This window comes from Schistocerca piceifrons, chromosome 4 (genome assembly GCF_021461385.2).
Source record: "Schistocerca piceifrons isolate TAMUIC-IGC-003096 chromosome 4, iqSchPice1.1, whole genome shotgun sequence".
In the NCBI taxonomy this organism is placed as follows: Eukaryota; Metazoa; Arthropoda; class Insecta; order Orthoptera; family Acrididae; genus Schistocerca; species Schistocerca piceifrons.
Genome location: NC_060141.1, coordinates 655,956,605 through 655,976,121, shown reverse-complemented (window position 1 = coordinate 655,976,121; position 19,517 = coordinate 655,956,605). Strand labels below are relative to the sequence as shown.

Genomic DNA, 19,517 nt, shown 5'->3' with positions numbered 1-19,517 from the left:
GCTCACAAGCGACATTGAAGCAGGTAGTTCCTGTGACTTAGTATGGACAGAGGTTATATTCGATAACCGGAATAAATTAATAACTGGCTCCTTTTATCAACCTCCGGTCTCAGATGAAACAGTTGCTGAACATTTCAAAGAAAGCTCGAGTCTCATCGCAAATAGGTACCCTACTCATACAATTATAGTTGGCAGTTACCGACCCTACTGTAGATAAAAAACACCTTCCATAATTGTTCTAAATGCTGTTTATAAAATTATTTTGAACAATTAGTTCACAAGGCCATTCAAATTGTAAATGGTTACGAAAACACACTTGACCTCTTAGCCACAAATAATCCTGAGCATCAGGACGGGTACAGGAATTAGTGAACACACAGTCGTAGCAAGGCTTAATTCCGTAACAAAGATATTCACCAAAACTAAACGCGAAATATATATATTTATAAAAGCAACTAAAAATTCGGTTGACGTCTTTCTAGGCGACAGTCTCCATTCCTTCCAAACTATGAAAGTGAAGACCATATGTAGCTTAAGTTCAAAGAAAGTATCAACAGCACTCGAGAGATTCATGCCAAATAAATTGATATCAGACGGAACCGATCCCCCATGGTACGCAAAACACAACAGAAAGCTGCTGCAGGAGCACCGAAAAAGGCACGTATAATTTAGACGAGCTCAAAATCTCCAAGATTGGCGAAGTTTTACTGTGGCTCGAAATGTGGTGCGGATTTCAATGCGAGATGCATTTAATAGTTTCCACAACGAAACTCTCTAGAAATGTGGCGAAAAATCATAGAGATTCTGGTCCTATGTTAAGAAAACCAGCGGAAAGGCTCAGTAAGTACCTTTACTGCGGGTCGGGCGGCGAGTGAGGAGGAGGAGGAGCAGGGCGAGGGGGAGACAAGGGACCCAACCCTTCGAAGCAGGTAAAATCGTGGCAAATGTCCGGCGTGGCAAATGTCCGCACGCCGTCTGCAAGGCTCTCCAGGGTGTGGCGTGGCGTGACGTCAGTGCCGGGCAGCTCGGGTTGGTTTTTTTCATGCCAACAGAGGCGTATGGCGCAACTCCAGTTCCGCACGCACTCTTGCTTGGCTGTGAAGGCGCGGGCTGGCCCAGCCTTCATTCAGCACTACCGTTCGACCTCGCCGCTGGCTTCACGATGCCCAACAGGATGCGCTGATACCGGGTTTGGCAGCTCCCAATATCTACACAGTTCTGATAGTATGCTTCAGTGCCGTCGCATTCTACTTCAAGTTGCCTTGTGGACATTGCCGCTGGCTTCACGATGCCTAACAGGATTTACATCGATTTTTACAAATAGTTGCTTATGAACAGAACAACAACACAGAAACGAGCTCTTTGAATAAATGATTATTTATGTGACTGCATGAAATGACAAGAAGAAACATGTGTTATTGTGACATCCTTAACAGCTGTCTTAAAAATTTGATGTGAACTGTCTCTGGTTTGTATGTCAGAGTTGTGTTAGCAGAATTTCTCGTCAAGCATACCCCTACGCTAGGGCAGCACGGCGTACACTCATCAATCAATCATGCTCACTCCATGCAACACTTAGCTTAACTTATTTTCTTTACTCAACACCTGTCAACTTCCTCTCTAAACTCTCTCTACCGCTAGAGTGATTACACTACATTTACTCATCCTGCTCTTAGCACTTCTGGCGGCGTTGTCACCCAGAATTACAGTGGTCTGAAGCCATCCTTCATCTGCATAGATGCTCTGTCTCATGAGAACTGACTTGTAGATTCGCACATCTGAAACTTATAAATGTCATTACTTCCCACATATGTGTTGCTTAACATGTTACAGCCGGCCGCGGTGGTCTCGCGGTTCTAGGCGCGCAGTCAGGAACCGTACGACTGCTACGGTCGCAGGTTCGAATCCTGCCTCGGGCGTGGATGTGTGTGATGTCCTTAGGTTAGTTAGGTTTAAGTAGTTCTAAGTTCTAGGGGACTAATGACCACAGCAGTTGAGTCCCATAGTGCTCAGAGCCATTTGAACCATTTAACATGTTACATAAATGCCTCCAGTCTTCCTCTTGTTGGATTGACACTGTAATAAAATACAAAAAGATAAATTAGTTCGTTGATGTAGGCTGATCTTCATCCTAAAAAATGGTCCCCTCCTTACTACTGCCTTTCTTTTCCTGAGGCTGAGGTTTACCAAAAAAAAAAATGGCTCTGAGCACTATGCGACTTAACTTCTGAGGTCATCAGTCGCCTAGAACTTAGAACTAATTAAACCGAACTAACCTAAGGACATCACACACATCCACGCCCGAGGCAGGATTCAAACCTGCGACCGTAGCGGTCACGCGGTTCCAGACTGAATCGCCTAGAACCGCACGGCCACACCGGCCGGCGAGGTTTGCCACACAAGCGTGACTCGCAGTGTATGTGTTCACGTCACATAATATACATTTCGCCCATGGGGCTCTCAAGGCTACCGCAAAATACAAATACCTCGAGAAAGGCTTCATCGCACGACTGCCGACGCTCCAGAATCCCGGCAGAATTAGCATCTCCATGCAACTAATGTTTGGGCAGCTAATACCACTCACAACAGACTCGAAAATCGAGGCGAAAATGCACATGTCACGGCCGCAATCTCCTCAGTGCGAAACGGCGGAAAGCAACGTACACTCGCCTTTTGAGCAGTATACAATACACCGCACAAAAGGACAGAAATTATCTCACCATGGAGATATTATAGAAGACGGTGCTACGAGAATTATACAGTTAAATTAGACGTTCATAATGTGAGCGTTTCTTGACTAATATTCTTGCGCTTCTTGGAGCATGATAATGGACAACAGTGTAGCCCAAAGGCATAATGGCCATTTGTAACATAAATAAGTTGCCGGTTGGACAAAGAGCTTAGTTTGTCAATGTGCATGCTTTGTCACGCCACAACAAAGTGTCAGTTTATACGAGCAGCCGTCATTTATAACGAATACCTACTCAACCCTGATTTTGATTTTCAACTAGACACCGAAATTGTTGATACGATGGTATAACAACCAAGGAACTCATTCGACCACGTTCCAGAGGAAGGCATACCGTAGGCTAATGACAATTACAAATACATCAAATACAGAAATTCAGTAAATGATTAATATAGACTACGCTGCATAATATCACCTAGAATTTGCTAACCCATTGAAGTTCTATGTTCAAACTGATTGTCTATTTTAACCTAAATAAACTACTGTACACACCTACTCCACAAATCGTTTCACACGAAAGGTATGGTGAATGATGATGATGATCTCGCAAGCTCCGAGGAGCGTAGGGGACGATCGGGAGACCCACACCGCCGTCTAGGCAAGGTCCTAGTGGAGGTGGTTTGCCATTGCCTTCCTCCGACCGTAATTGGAGATGAATGATAATGATGAAGACGACAAAACAACACCCAGTCTTCGCGAGGCAGGGAAAATCCCTGACCCCGCCGGGAATCGAACGCGGGACTCCATAGGCGGGGAGCGAGATCGCTACCGCAAGACCACGAGCTGAATACTAAGAGAAATCCTTGATGTCAAGGTCTCAAGGTCCAGGGTGTTCATGCGAGTGATCCTGCGGACTCTGACAGGTCCGCTATAGATAGGATAGAATTATTAAACAGATGGAAACTTTTAACCAACATCTCTTAACCAACACGCCATTCTATTCCAGATCTCTTACCGTTTCACTCTCGCCTCGCACAATCTCCTGAGTGCCAGGTCAACAATTTGCTCGTGTTGCACTCGCGTTCACAGGAGAAAGTCTATGACTTCGAGGATTAGATCTCTGGGTTGCCTGTTCTTGAGAATAGTCACTGGTGCTATCTTAGTGAGCGCCATCTCAGCGACTGCATGTGGCAACTCGTTCATCAGGACCTGGAAGTCGCGCAGGGAAACATACCAGGTGGCTAGTCCTTTCACGCATTGCATAAGGCAAAGATTTCCCAGGCTATTCATTATTCTCTGCCGGGGACGATCAGGGATGCCGTGTGGATGCGTATATTGGTTCAATCCTGTATTTTCTTAATACAGCTTTCATCTCTCTGACCGGAACTGTGGTCTATTGTCGGAGATAATACTATACACATTACCTACTTGGGTCAAGGAACTCTTTGCAGAATGCTCTGCACAATCTGTGTGATGGCGTTTCTCAGGCGGGGCGGGGGTGAGGGGGGGGGGGCGGGGGAGGGGGTTGGTTCAAATGGCTCTGAGCACTATGGGACTCAACTGATGAGGTCATTAGTCCCCTAGAACTTAGAACTAGTTAAACCTAAGTAACCTAAGGACATCACTCACATCCATGCCCGAGGCAGGATTCGAACCTGCGACCGTAGCGGTCTCGCGGTTCCAGACTGCAGCGCCAGAACCGCGCGGCCACTTCGGCCGGCGGGGAGGGGGAGGAAGGTGAGATACTGATATATCAGCTCCACTACTACCAGAATGTAGCTACATTCTCATTTTCCTTAGGATCACATATGTCCTCTCCACGCCGCTTCCACAATCAAGAGATACGTAAGTGCTGATTATTTTTCTTTTTATGGAATTCTTTAACGTACTATTGAATCCCCTAATGAAGGCTGCTGAAGACACGTTTAACCTGTACGGTAGTCGTTTGGATCAGTGACATCTACCGAAGGGGAGGAATGCAGTGTGTTTCCTGCAGTCTGGTTGTTGTGTAATTTGCCAGAAACTGGACCGCAAATCAAGGGATGGGAATACTGTTATACGATGGAAATTTTGTAGGAGTTCCTCCAGCTTCCTTCTCTGCCTCGTGATGACTGGGTGTTGTGTGTCGTCCTTCGGTTAGTTAGGTTTAAGTGGTTCTAAGTTCTAGGGGACTGATGACCATAGATGTTAAGTCCCATAGTGTTCAGAGCCATTTGAACCATTTGAACCTCCAGCTTCTCAGCAAGACCTGGATTGGTTCTAAAATGATATTAATTTGATGTGATCCGGTACCAGACGGTTTGAGCCGTCGGACTTTTCTACTGCTGTGAGGCGGTTGTTGCATGTGGAGGTTTCAGGTTCAATGACGTCTTCGTCTAGATTCCTCTTGATCTCTAAGAAACTTTTGTGACAGTAGGCGAGTGGAATCTGGTAGGTGACACAAAGAATTTTATGTGCTGCTGTTTTCGGCAGAAATAGCCTACATTCATGTTTTCAAATAATATTTCATCCAGATCCTCTTTGTCATGTGTTGGAATGCTTACTAAGTTCCCTGACATGTTATCAGTAGCATCTTCTTGCGCTTCGTGCACGGTACGATTACTCTCATGACGCGACGATGAATTTCTATCTTCCTCCTGTAGTGTAAGTTACGTTGAGGCATTCGGCAGGAATTTGCGCATGTATTGCGTGATAAGCAAATGTAATTTATATGACACTATCTTTTTGTTTGTGAGCCCTCCTGATCCCACGAGCAATACGGTGTTATGTTGGTTCAGGAAATCCCATGTCGAGTATTACTTCAATTGTCAGGGAATAGACGACCAGAGGGCTCGTTGCCAAGGTGTGCCCTTGGTATTTCAGCGTTAACCGGATTTGTATCTGCAATTCTGTGTCCTTTCCTCTCAGCGCGCCAGTGATTTTCGTTTTCTTCAGCGTAAGTGCTCCCCATGGATGACTCGCAGTACATCTCTTGTACGCAGATTCCATTGTCCACAATCTTGCTCACATTGAGCTGCATACGGTGACGTGAATAATGGGATGCTCACCCGGTCGTGTCATGACTTCTTTTTCCTCATGCACAAGCCCCCTTGTGTCTTCTTATTTTAGCAAGTTTCTGCGGCCTTATTCAGAGCTGCGTCAGCAGCAGCAGAGCGCCAGTTTCCATCCAGACTTCTGATATGTTTACCCTGTGATGGATTAGGTGGACTAATCTGGATATTTTTATCTTGTTTGTTATTTTGCTGATATTGACTGTTGCTCTCCCAGTTGTTTCTTAGCTGCTGCTGTGGCTCTCCAGTATCCTTCTGGAACTGGTTTGGGTTTTGTGGTTCCCTCCAGTTTCCGTTTTACCATTCGTTGTAATGTGTTTGTAATTGTCTCGTCTACCTCTATTCTCCCACGGTGGCTGGTTATTCCGTCTATAGTTCGAGTTGCTGTTTCCCTGTGATCGAAATTTTCCCCGATTTCGTCTGTCGTCGTTCCTTTGTGACGATATTTGCCAATTGCGGTCAAAGATTCTTTTCCTTTTGTATTTCGTTGACATAGTCTAATTCACGTAGCGCGCTCTTGAACGATTCAGTGGAATCGTAGCACCGTCCGACAAGGAGTTGTTGGTAACGCAGCGGTAATTAGTCGTAACAGTGCCCCACAATTTCCTTGAGATGGTACGGTAGGTCCAAAAGCCGATTCTTCTTAACTAGCGACTCAAGGAACTTCACCCGACTACACAATCCTGACGCTTCTAGGTCTTCGCCCAGCATAATCTCCTGTTCGATTCTTTCTTGCATGTCCTGCGACCAATATGTTTTAAGGAATGCATCCTTGAACTCTTTGTATGAGCTATAACCTCCGCAACACTGCGCATACGTTCCGCGATCGACTCTCAAAAAATCTGCAGGTAAATTCCAGCTTTTATTTCAGCGTCCACGATTTTGGTAGCACTTTATCGTACTGAGCTATCCAATTTTTTGGGTGTAATGTATTGTTATACTCTTTGTACACTTGGAAATTTTGATTGGATAAGAAATGTTTGTAGTCAAATGGTTCGCCATTTCAAAATTCAGATGGCTCTAAGCACTGTGGGACTTAATATCTGAGGTCATCAGTCCCCTAGACTTAGAACTACTTAAACCTAATTAACCTAAGGATATCACACACATCCAAACAGGATTCGACCTGCGACCGTAGTAGCAGCGCGGTTCCGGACTGAAGCGAGTAGAACCATTCGGCCACACTGGCCGGCTTCGCCATTTCCTGCAAACGAATTTTCCCTATTTTGAATAGATAAGAAATGTTTATGTTTCTGCAGCACGTGTCTCCACAAATTGCTATCCCAACGATCCCTGTGCACTGTTAAGGCCTGCTCTTGTGTCGTCAGATTCATGGAATAAGGGTTCCGTTCGCTGAAGACTACACAATTGTGCTCTCGTTCGGTTTCTGCCATAGTTTGCATCACCGAAGGCGCGCGCTCTGTCGTGCACCCTATGGCGGCTGACGTGTTCTGCGGCATTCGCCGTTGTGCGGGTGATGTAGCGTATGGAAATGTCGTCATACATGCTCTTCTCTCCTACCATGCTCACAAGAGAGTGCTGCCGTACCAGACTGTAATTGCGCAACCCACTCATGTGCTTGGTGCACGTATTTTGCTAGCTCGTTTTCTGTGAAATGATCCGGGTCAGTTCTTCTTTGACCTCTGACATTTCTGCCTGTTTGTTCTCAATCTGTTCGATGCGCTGTACGTTCTCGCTAATTTTTTCCTGCATTTCCTGGATGATCCACTTTCCCTGTTTTGGAGCATGGCAAAAACTTTTTCGGTTTTGCAGACTTCGGTTTTGACGTGTTTTACTTGCAAAGCGTCCTTGGGTGCACCTAGGGCTACTAATCTTGCCGCTCTAACATCCGTTTTGCCTCGTTCGCGACCTCTCGCGTCTCTTTTGATATTTTTTGACGTTTTGTACCTCTCTGGTAACACCCATGACTTCCTACTTAGCCTGCTCTGTACTTTCAACAAGCTGTTACGCTACCATCCGTATCTCCTTCGTCTCCTTAGTGACTAATTTCTTCATCTCCTTTGAGGTTAATTCCTTCGGTCTATCTTCTCTCTCTCCTGCCTCCCCCTCTCCGCTTTCGCCTATAGCTCGTGGGTCCAATTTTCAGACCACCTCTAACCAAAGTTAATAACATTCTTTTTCCTGCTGGAGAAGCAGTCAATCACTGACTCGTAAATTTCTGCAGAGGGAGGGAAAGAAGATATTATCCCGAATTGTGTTACCCATAGCATCTTTAGGCAGTGTGTTTAGAGAGTTTTCGTTTGGGCCTAAAGTGAACAACCAATTTATCACAGAGACCATTATCTTGATGGGCCAAACGTTACAGCAAGTCCGACCAGGGGCCTCAGCTACACTAAGAGAAATTCTTTTGCGTCCAAATACAGATCATTTCAGAGCCGTCATAAATATTGCGTTCCATTCTAAAATTCTTCTGAAGGCCCGAGGCGTCCCAAAAAAGTCAGCAGGCAGAGGAACCGCACAACCTGAGAGCTCCGTCTGCTGCATTCGGTCCAACGCGAACATGGAAACTTGTAGATTTTTTTGGCCGCCATCTTTATACAGAACTGGCAGGCGACCTACTTTCTCGCTTGCACCCCTGTCCTTTCTGCGGCCAGAAACGCCAAACTGGTAGATCTAGATAGACTGTTTTTCGCCTCTTCGGACAAAAGCGATGTCTGCACACCGGTGCGGGAAATTTTTGGGACCAGCACTCTTTCCCTAGCAGCTGCGCATGGATTCCAAGCCCCAAATATCCACTGCAACATGTTTAGAGTTAAAGATCACATCTTTAGGCTACCCATGCGAATACAAAAACAGTTTAACAACATTTTATGTAGATACAAAAGTGAATCGTTATATTCTCGTCATGTGCTTTGACCAACCTGTGGAGCAAAATAAGGATAACCTTGTGCTTTGACCATCCTGTGGAGCAAAAGAAGGATAACCTAATATAAGGTAATATTCATTACTCTTACTGGTTTGCTATTCAAATAAAAAATTTAAATAATCACTTACTTTGTTCATGATGAAAAGGCTGTCTTCTCGTTGTGTGTTTTGTTACCTCAATTGCTACGACTCCTAGGTTCTTGCTAGACATTGTTTACAACCAAGCAAAGGGCACTTTAAAAACGCCATCAACTTTACTGTGCAGCAGAAACAAGGTGTCGGTCGAATCAAAGCTTGTTTCAATTTAACCATCGATGTGTCGATTCTGGTGTTATCTGTCACTTTCTTTGTGTTCTGCATACCTTGCTGACGCACCTCTGACGCAGTGCGACGAAATATATTATCACATTGAGAAAAACCGTGACAATCGAATGTTAATAACGACAACATAGAGATTATTTTTAAGAATTAGTAAGATTTGATATTGGAACACACTCTGTGCATATTCTTAATCGTTACATGTTTTACATCTGAACGCTACTGAACTGATTTTGGTGAAGAAACGTGAGTACTCGAAATCTGCAATTTCGTTTAGGATCTCGTTTCTCCACTTTTCGTCATGAATGAAGATTTTCGTTCCCTCCAAGATGTCCCTTGTTCAGTCAGCCCTTCTCTGAAGTGTTCAGTACTTGAAGATTGTCATCTATTGCAACAATGTCCTCTGTTTCGTTTATATGGTTCGGCATTGCTGATTTGTTAGCTTTATCAAAGTGTGATGCAGGCAATATGAAAGGCGGTACGGAACAGTTAACCAAGTCAATGTGAGGATCAGTGGAGTAGAAAATTATTGGAGACAGACAGAGATTAAAATAATTGAAATAGCTTACCAAGGCTAGTGCAGTTGAGATTAGACAGAGATAAGAAGACATGTCAAGACAGCGACAAACCATATGAAATACTAAGACATCAATGGGTGCGTGTTAAAAAATAATTCTGTATCACACATTATTTTTAAGAGATGCGACACCAGAAAAATTTAAGAAAATGATATGGAGGGGATCTCTTTACTAAAGGGTTTACATTTCTTACGTTCAAAATATTCTTAAGTTACAGAAGAGGCTTGCCACCGTTATCACATGGGATTTGAAGAAAGAATTTCTACCATGAAAACAAATTGGTCGGATATCTCATAAAAATTTATTCCTTTATTGAAAAGAAGACTACAAATAAATAAATTCTGTTGTCGAAGAATGAAGAATGAAGTTACGAATCTCTTCATGATTCCCTAGAAAAACTTCGATCTATCTGACATTTTGCATTATTTAATTCAAAAAATTTAATTTATTGTCTATAATAGCATTTATTATGTAATGCAGTTACCGGACGATTCCGTGCTTCTGTCTATCTGAAAATTCTGAAAGCAGAAAATTAAGGTTAAATATTTAGTGATTTCTTCTCCCTCAAACGGTTTCAAATAAATACAAACACAATAAATATTAATAACACGTAGAAACAGAATCTACTCAATTATATCTTCAGATGTCGCCAGTGTTCAGTAATTCATTGTTATATTGCCACTGCCCGTGTTCACTTTATTATCAATGTTCTAAGGCTCAGGATTTAGTAAAATGACATGTCAATTTTTGTAACATCATATCCTTCAAATAAACAAGATTATCCTTTACGACGACGTTTAAAAATTCTTTCCACCATCTGTCTTCAGTTCTGAAGAATAGCAGGAACTAATTATTTAACGAATACGTATAGTCTCGCTATGTTTTAAGCGATTTGTCGAAATTCATTTTCCCTGAATCTGAGCAGGAAAAATTAATTTCAGGGAATTAAGATAATCTATATGCTAATTTTATTCTCCGTTGTTTTTAAGCCACGAGGATACTTAAAGAAAGGAATTTTGCGCCAGCGCCGCCGCAGCGGCTTTGCGCGTGAAAGTAAAACGTGTATTAAGTTTTCTCCTTAATTAAGAGGAAGGATCGTAAAATTTCCGTCCGTTTACTTCCATCCCGCATTTTGAAATTGTTATTGTATCCAGTCTGATAAACTCCTTGGTAAGAAATAGAGAGGTACGCCTTACTTAAAAAAGAAAATTCTAATGAAACTGATTTCCGGAATGACTCCACACTCACGTCGTTAGAATACGAAAAACAAACCGATAATGAATAAAATCATTTTAGGAAAAAACCGGCACGAGAATGAAATGGACGCAAAAGAAGAAGGTTGGTTAGTTTGGGAGATTAAAGGGACCAGACTGGTACGGTCATCGGTCCCTAAACAAGAAGAAAAAAAGGGAAATTTGTAGTGAAGCTTCCACCATGTACACTGATCTTTGCTAAAAATTATTGTTCACAGGACGTTAAAATTGGGAAAAATGTAACATCAATAATTAAAATAATTCCTTTTATTTGTCATGATTGAAGTCACTTCATCGTATTTAACAGTTTTCTGTGTATCCTTTAAGCTGAACGAAACTGTCATTAATGGGACAATCTTCATTATAAAATATTCTGACATTGTTACACTGTCGGTAATTTAAAGTTGTACAAGCAATAGCGGTTCCGTAGTTAGCGGTAATTTTTAAAGAACAAATATAACTGACCAACTTGAGTATGTTCTCTAAATCATGAATATTATGTCTCCTTCCGTCCCGGAAATTCAAAATCGCCGCCCCAGTGTGGTCTTCGACAATTGTTGCGTTCCTGATGCTCGTATTTTTCAGTCGTCGAAAGTTCTGGAACGAGTTCCACTCGTGAGACCAAGTGAGAAGCTGGTTCAATAAATAAGTAATGCAGTTAATACGCAAGGTGCCGAAGTGCCGCCAAATTGAAGAGTATACACTAGACTCGAGGCCACAATAGTTTTTTCATTTACAAAAATATAGGGCAGCTGTAACGCGCCACATACTACTTCAAACACATGAGGCTGCCAAAACGTCTTCCTTTCATGCTTCAGAATATTAGTATTAATGTCAACACTTCAACATTTCACCACAGACAGTACTAATCGCTGTACTAAATAAATATACCTTCAAACCAAATAACGATTTGGAGTACGTGAAGCCATCATTCTAAAAGAGAACATTTTAACGCAATGACTGCCACGTGAGTTAAATATAACTCACAGGAAGTGTTCTCTTCGGACGACGTGAAGTAAATACAACTCACGGACATTTTTCCATTTAAAGCTCTGTGGTACATTTGTAACTCACAGGAGCATGCTGTGACTTCTTGTTATAATAGGTTATGGTCCCAGTAACAAATGATGTTCTTGACCCACGGTTTTCAAGAGCTCAAAAGTAGTTATTGACGTTTGAATTCGTGAGTCATATATTACTCACATGGCTCAGTCGTATTGGACTTTTCTTCTTTTTATTATTTATGTATTATTTAGTTTGACATATTACTTACACAGTAGATTGCAAATCACATACAGTTTTATTTACATTCTTTAACTCTAATTGCAACAACAATGAAACTGAAAAATTTAGGTTTATTCCACCTTGTTTCTCTAACACCTGTATGCACTGTGCTTTATGAAAAAGCACTACGCAACAATATGAGTCTCAATTTTTACATTTCCATGCAGTTTGTTTGCGTTTATTGACAGCTTTCTCTCGTTCAAATTCATTCTTCATTTTTTATAGCACACGGTACACCTACGTCTGGCTGCTCCCATGCTCACAAGTGTACAATCTGCAGGTAACGCGGTAGCTTTGGTGAGAGATGTCTCAGGCTCATCGGCATCTTCTGTATGGAGTAGTCTCAAAGTCACTTCCTCTTTGAATTCTGTGATTGAGATTATCTTGTTGTTGATGTATCGGTAAATCACATGAGCATTTACCAGTGCGGACCCTGTCAACAATTCAGTTGCAAGCTTCCTGTACCATTTCACACCCCGCCTTAGACAATGCGAGTACGATTTCATTTGGTCAGAAAGATCTATAAAAGACTTTGACTGATTATAGTCAGTTATCATTGCTGGTTTTTCTTTGTGCCCTTCCTGGTTTGAACTTCAGCTTCTTCTTCTCCATGAACACTCAGCATCAGAATACCCCTCTTATCTTTCTGTGTCAGTAATACTACACCTGTGGTACTTTCCTTTGCTTTGTGTTCCCCCTTCTTCAGTTTTGCCTGTACAGCATCTTGAGGATTCAGTTTTCTGTTCGATCTTCGAGTACCAACTAAATGTGTTGATTGTTCAAGAAGCTGGTGTGCTAGATGAATACTTGTGTAAAAATTGTCTGTATATAAGATTCTGCTCTCATTTAGTAATCCACTCATAAGGCTCATAACAACAGATGTGGCAAGAAGAACCCCAGGATTCGAATTCTTCCCAGAGTAAACTTTCATATTCCAGGTGTAGCCACCCTTTAGACAAAATATGAACAATTTAATTCCGAATTTATGGCGGTTATTCTTTATATACTGAATGAAACTTAGTCTTCCTCGAAATGGCACAAGTGTTTCGTCAATGCAAACTTATTTCTCCAGCACAACTGCACTTTTAAATCTCGGCAGTAATTTATCAATAAGAGGTTGACTTTTGAATACGCGGTTTCCCGGAGGGCACTGGTTATTATCGGATAAATGCCACATACATAAAAGCAGTTCAAAACGGTTGCGTGGTATAACATTTTTTACATTTTTCTGATAGAGCATATTTCTTGACCAATTTGGAATCCTCGGTTTTACATTTAGTGACATCCATAACAAAAATCCTAAAAATTGTTCAATTTCAGTTTTGTTGACATCAGTCCACTTTTTCAGTCGTGAATTAACATTTGCTGACTGACTTTCTAAGACTTGTTTTGCGTGGGAAATAGTTTGTTGAGTCACACATTCTAAAATTTCATCAGTTACAAAATATTTGAAGAAATCGTATGGTGTCTTGTCTTTGAGAGTTAGTGCAAAAGAAGCATTTACACCAGAACTGGAATGAATAAATGTAAAGTTTTCCATATTTTTACCCGTAACTGGCCCCTAGACATTCTCATTAGAATTTGTTCTGAGTGTGTCACCTTCGTCTTCAGAACTTTTTGATATTACACTTACTTCAATTGAACCTGAACCAACTGCAGTAGTTATGGCACTAACACGGTTAGAGGTGCTTTGTTGCTTGGTTTTTACAGCTGTGAAGTCTGGTTCTTTGACTGAATGTGGACATAAAACTCTTCTTCCTACCTTCACTGATGTGATACTACCACCAGAACTTCCAGTTTCGTTTCTGGTCTCCTCTGGTAAAAATTCGTCTGAGCTATTACCAAATAAAGACAGAATCTTCATCACTTATGTCCATAACTTAATCTAAAAGCTGCTGCACATGCCTTTGTTCATCTTCATAACTTCTATGAGACTTTTCTTCTGCCACAATATCACTTTGTTACGGAGCAAACAACACTGAATAAAGACTGTAGCAACAATGCAGGAAAGCAATAATGGAACTGTACACAAATAATGCTGTGAAATGAAAAACTGACAGGAGCACAAACCTAAAATTATTAGCGACATAGAAAATGACACACCTGGTACCTTTACACTGGGGCCATGTGAATCATACGTAACCAACACAAAAAATTTAATAAAAGTTACTAAAATGCCATATTTTCACTTTATTTGCACTTAACAAGTGTACTTGGAGCAAACTAAAACAGGATATTGAAAAAAAGTAAATGAAGTAAATGGCCCCAAGGGTCGGTAACCCAGCTATACCATGGCAGTCAATGTGTTAAATATGTTATTATTTTCTGATAATAAATTGTGGATATCCACTACCACTAAAGTACTAAGCAAAAGGAAGATGAGCACTGTAACTTCTAGTACAACGCATATAAAAGAGAAACAAGCGTTGTCTACACCCACGTTTTCAGGGATTCAGAAACGTTGAAGCACACCACTTCGAACTTCAGAGAAAAAAATTATTGCTCACACCTTCCCTGCTCCTCCTCCCACCCCTTGACATGAAAAACACACACACACACACACACACACACACACACACACACACAAACACGCACTCACATTCATGGACACTATCGTTACAGCGTCGGTTTGAGTCGTTAACATTTGTGAATGACGTAAATAGTTCTGGGTATGGGCTTTCGTGTGTATTGCTCACTCGCGTTATTTTTGTTAGGCTATCCTGTTGTCTTTTCCTAACACACAATTAATTATTAATAAGGAGAAAAAAGATACATACATTGCATAAGTGAATCTACATGTCCATGGTGTGTAGTAACACTCTATATGTCGAACTTACACCATCAGAAGAATGATAATCTGCCAAAGTATTCGCCAACGATACAGGAGCGTAGGTCCATGGCTCTCTTTTGATGCTCAAAAACCAACTTCAGACCATTAGAGAAGTCCCGACGCTCTTTTCAGCGGAAGTCTTAAGCTTGACGAAAGTTCTGAGTTCTGATAATGGTCTTCTCTGCAAACTGTCTACTTTCGGCGGTCACGTGACACTCGACAACACTATTTTGGTACGTCATGGGCCACTTCAAAGTCAAGAGACCTGTCGAAAGCCGGTTGTGTTGAAGACTGTTGTCTGTGCTAACCTAGCAGGTGACTGACAGGCAGCAGCCAATTGATAGCTTTTGCATATGGGTAGCTTCACCCGCATGCGTTTCTACCATGAGGAAAATGTAGTTTTGCCTAGTCGCTGCAAGATAATACCAGGATAATTCCTCAAACCAGTTCGAGTTGTGTTCTACCTCTAGATTAAATTTGAAATCTGCATTAGTTTAAAAATAAGAAATGAAATACATAATAACAATGAATATCAGAATACCAATGAAATATCAGTCAGTTTTTTTCCGTCTGAGAAGCCAACAGGCACTAGAATACAGCAGCATCAGACGTCAATTGCCAAAATATTACAATACGTGTCACGAAGTTACAGTTCAACACAGTACCATACTATTTGCTACCCAACTGCGAACTGTGGCTATTAAACATTAAATTAGCACGCAGAAACTCAAGAAACTAAACTGTTAAAGCAAACAGATATTATGAAATTCCCTCCTGGTTAGGAACGCGTAAAAGTCACAATATCGGTAACTTCTCTGTTGCTGCTTGTGCCTTGGCCGGCTACTGCTGCCTGACTGACTGGCTGACTAACGCCAACAAGCGGTCACTAGCTTTTAAAACAAACAAACGACTATCGACCGCGCTACGGAAGTCTCCCTGACGACAACTCAGGAACTATGTCTATGAATCAATGCCAAGACAGATAACCACTTACATAATCACCAGAGGTGGACTACAGCCTTACTGAGTTACTCAATTTGCAAAGCTCTTTCTATTTAAGAAAATCATACAGTTTCAAAGAAACTGTAATCATTTGTTTGTCTGTAAACGTACATCACAGCTACCGATTTCCGTTCCGTTCGGCTAATTCCTTCGTGGTTCATGGTCTTTATCTTTTTTTCCCTCAATTCTATCTCATTGAATGTATCTCCAAAATTATATCATTGTAGGACACATAGTTCTGGAGATATTACGTTATAAACATTGAGATGCGTGAAGAACCAGCTTCTGCTTAACATCATATACAACCGTTCGCTCGACGAAAGATCCGTACCCAAAGACTGGAAAGTTACACAGGTCACACCAATATTCAAGAAAGGTAGTAGGAGTGATCCACTAAATTACAGGCCTATATCGTTAACGTCGATATGAAGCAGGATTTAAAACATATATTGTGTTCGAACATTGTGAATTACCTCGAAGTAAACGTTCTATTGACACAGTCAGCATGGGTTTAGAAAACATCGTTCCTGTGAAACACACCTAGCTCTTTATTCACATGAAGTGCTGAAGGATTTCAGATCGAGAAGGCTCACCAAAGGCTGCGTTTTATTGGCGTCGGACACTTAGAAAATGCAACAGACCTACTAAGGAGACTGCCTACACTACGCATGTCCGTCCTCTTTTAGAATACTGCTGCGCGGTGGGGGATCCTTACCAGATAGGATTGACGGAGTACATCAAAAAAGAACTAAGAAAGGCAGCACGTTTTGTATTATCGAAAAATATGGGAGAGAGTGTCACAGAAATGATACAGGATTTGGGCTGGAAATCATTAAAAGAAAGGCGTTTTTCGTTGCGACGGAATGTTATCGTGAAATTCCAATCACCACCTTTCTCCTCCAAATGCAAACACATTTTGTTGACACCGACCTACATAGGGCGGAACGATCACCACGATAAAATAAGGGAAATCAGAGCTCGTACGGAAAGATATAGTTGTTCATTCTTTCCACGCACTATACGAGATTGGAACAATAGAGAATTGTGAAGGTGGTACAATGAACCCTCTGCCAGGCATTTAAATGTGATAGGCAGAGTATCCATGTAGATGTAGATGACCCAGATTATATTCATCCACTGTTTCAGAACGAGAGCAGTAGCTACTTTCAACAAATTTTAAACGTAATTTCAGAGCTTTTCAAAAATTTTTCTCCTTCACATGCTTCACGTCAAGTAAGTAACACTTTAACACATTTGTAAAGTAATTACAGTTTTGAAGCTGCTTTATACATGGAGTGCGATTCTTAAGGAATCGGCGATTTACTGGCATATTCGTAATTGCACGTCGCATGTAATAATGACATTGTAGAACGAGATTTTCACTCTGCAGCGGAGTGTGCGCTGATATGAAACTTCCTGGCAGATTAAAACTGTGTGCCGGACCGAGACTCGAACTCGGGACCTTTGCCTTTCGCGGGCAAGTGCTCTACCAACTGAGCTACCCAAGCACGACTCACGCCCCGTCCTCATAGCTTTACTTCTGCCAATATCTCGCCTCCTACCTTCCAAACTTTACACAAGCTCTCCTGCCAACCTAGCAGAACTAGCACTCCTGAAAGAAAGGATATTGCGGAGACATGGCTTAGCCACAGCCTGGGGGATGTTTCCAGAATGAGATTTTCACTCTGCAGCGGACTGTGCGCTGATATGAAACTTCCTGGCAGATTAAAACTGTGTGCCGCACCGAGACTCGAACTCGGGACCTTTGCCTTTCGCGGGCAAGTGCTCTACTAACTGAGCTACCCAAGCACGACTCACGCCCAGTCCTCACAGATTTACTTCTGCCATTATCTCGCTTCCTACCTTCCAAATTTTACAGAAGCTCTCCTGCGAACATTGTAACCGAAACTGGTCAGCAGTGACGAATATATCTTCTTACTCAAACAAGACAGCCTTAGCGTAGCCATCACGTCTTTTAATGTTTAGTTGGTACAATCTCTTGCCTACAGATCACCTGTTGGCTTCTACCTCGGGTTATTTTGGCCGACGTTTCTCTGACAGTTTCTCTGAGTTTCGCCAGTACAAGTGGCTGGCATTGTCAAAGTTTCATCCTCATCCACCACCCTCCATCAGCTCGAGACAGAAGCCAACAGACATCTACATCTACATCTACGTGATTACTCTGCAATTCACATTTTAAGTGCTTGGCAGAGGGTTCATCGAACCACAATCATATTATCTCTCTACCATTCCACTCCCGAACAGCGCACGGGAAAAACGAACACCTAAACCTTTCTGTTCGAGCTCTGATTTCTCTTATTTTATTTTGATGATCATTCCTACCTATGTAGGTTGGGCTCAACAAAATATTTTCGCATTCGAAAGAGAAAGTTGGTGACTGAAATTTCGTGAATAGATCTCGCCGCGACGTAAAACGTCTTTGCTTTAATGACTTCCATCCCAACTCGCGTGTCATATCTGCCACACTCTCTCCCCTATTTCGTGATAATACAAAACGAGCTGCCCTTTCTTGCACCCTTTCGATGTCTTCCGTCAATCCCACCTGGTAAGGATCCCACACCGCGCAGCAATTTTCTAACAGAGGACGAACGAGTGTAGTGTAAGCTGTCTCTTTAGTAGACGTGTTGAATCTTCTAAGTGTCCTGCCAATGAAACGCAACCTTTGGCTCGCCTTCCCCGCAATATTATCTATGTGGTTTTTCCAACTGAAGTTGTTCGTAATTTTAACACCCAGGTACTTAGTTGAATTGACAGCCTTGAGAATTGTACTATTTATCGAGTAATCGAATTCCAACGGATTTCTTTTGGAACTCATGTGGATGACCTCACACTTTTCGTTATTTAGCGTCCACTGCCACCTGCCACACCATACAGCAATCTTTTCTAAATCGCTTTGCAACTGATACTGGTCTTCGGATGACCTTACTAGACGGTAAATTACAGCATCATATGCGAACAACCTAAGAGAACTGCTCAGATTGTCACCCAGGTCATTTATATAGATCAAGAACAGCAGAGGTCCCAGGACGCTTCCCTGGGGAACACCTGATACCACTTCAGTTTTACTCGATGATTTGCCGTCTATTACTACGAACTGCGACCTTCCTGACAGGAAATCACGAAGCCAGTCTCACAACTGAGGCGATACCCCATAGGCCCGCAGCTCGATTAGAAGTCGCTTGTGAGGAACGGTGTCAAAAGCTTTCCGGAAATCTAGAAATACGGAATCAATAGCGGCCATTACTTCGTGCGAATAAAGAGCTAGCTGCGTTGCACAAGAACGATGTTTTCTGAAGCCATTCTGATTACGTATGAATAGATCGTTCCCTTCGAGGTGATTCATAATGTTTGAATACAGTATATGCTCAAAAACCCTACTGCAAACCGACGTCAATGATATAGGTCTGTAGTTCGATGGATTACTCCTACTACCCTTCTTAAACACTGGTGCGACCTGCGCAATTCTCCAATCTGTAGGTACAGATCTATCGGTGAGCGAGCGGTTGTATATGATTGCTAAGTAGGGAGCTATTGTATCAGCGTAATCTGAAAGGAACCTTATCGGTATACAATCTGGATCTGAAGACTTGCCCATATCAAGTCTTT

At 42.1% G+C, this 19,517-nt stretch overlaps 1 protein-coding gene across 2 annotated transcripts in view; it reads left to right on the top strand.

Moving 5' to 3' along the window:
• The window catches only part of LOC124795023 (neurotrimin-like), a 388,376-nt gene that overhangs the window by 322,292 nt on the left and 46,567 nt on the right, over positions 1-19,517 (top strand). The gene's annotated exons all lie outside the window — the stretch shown is intronic.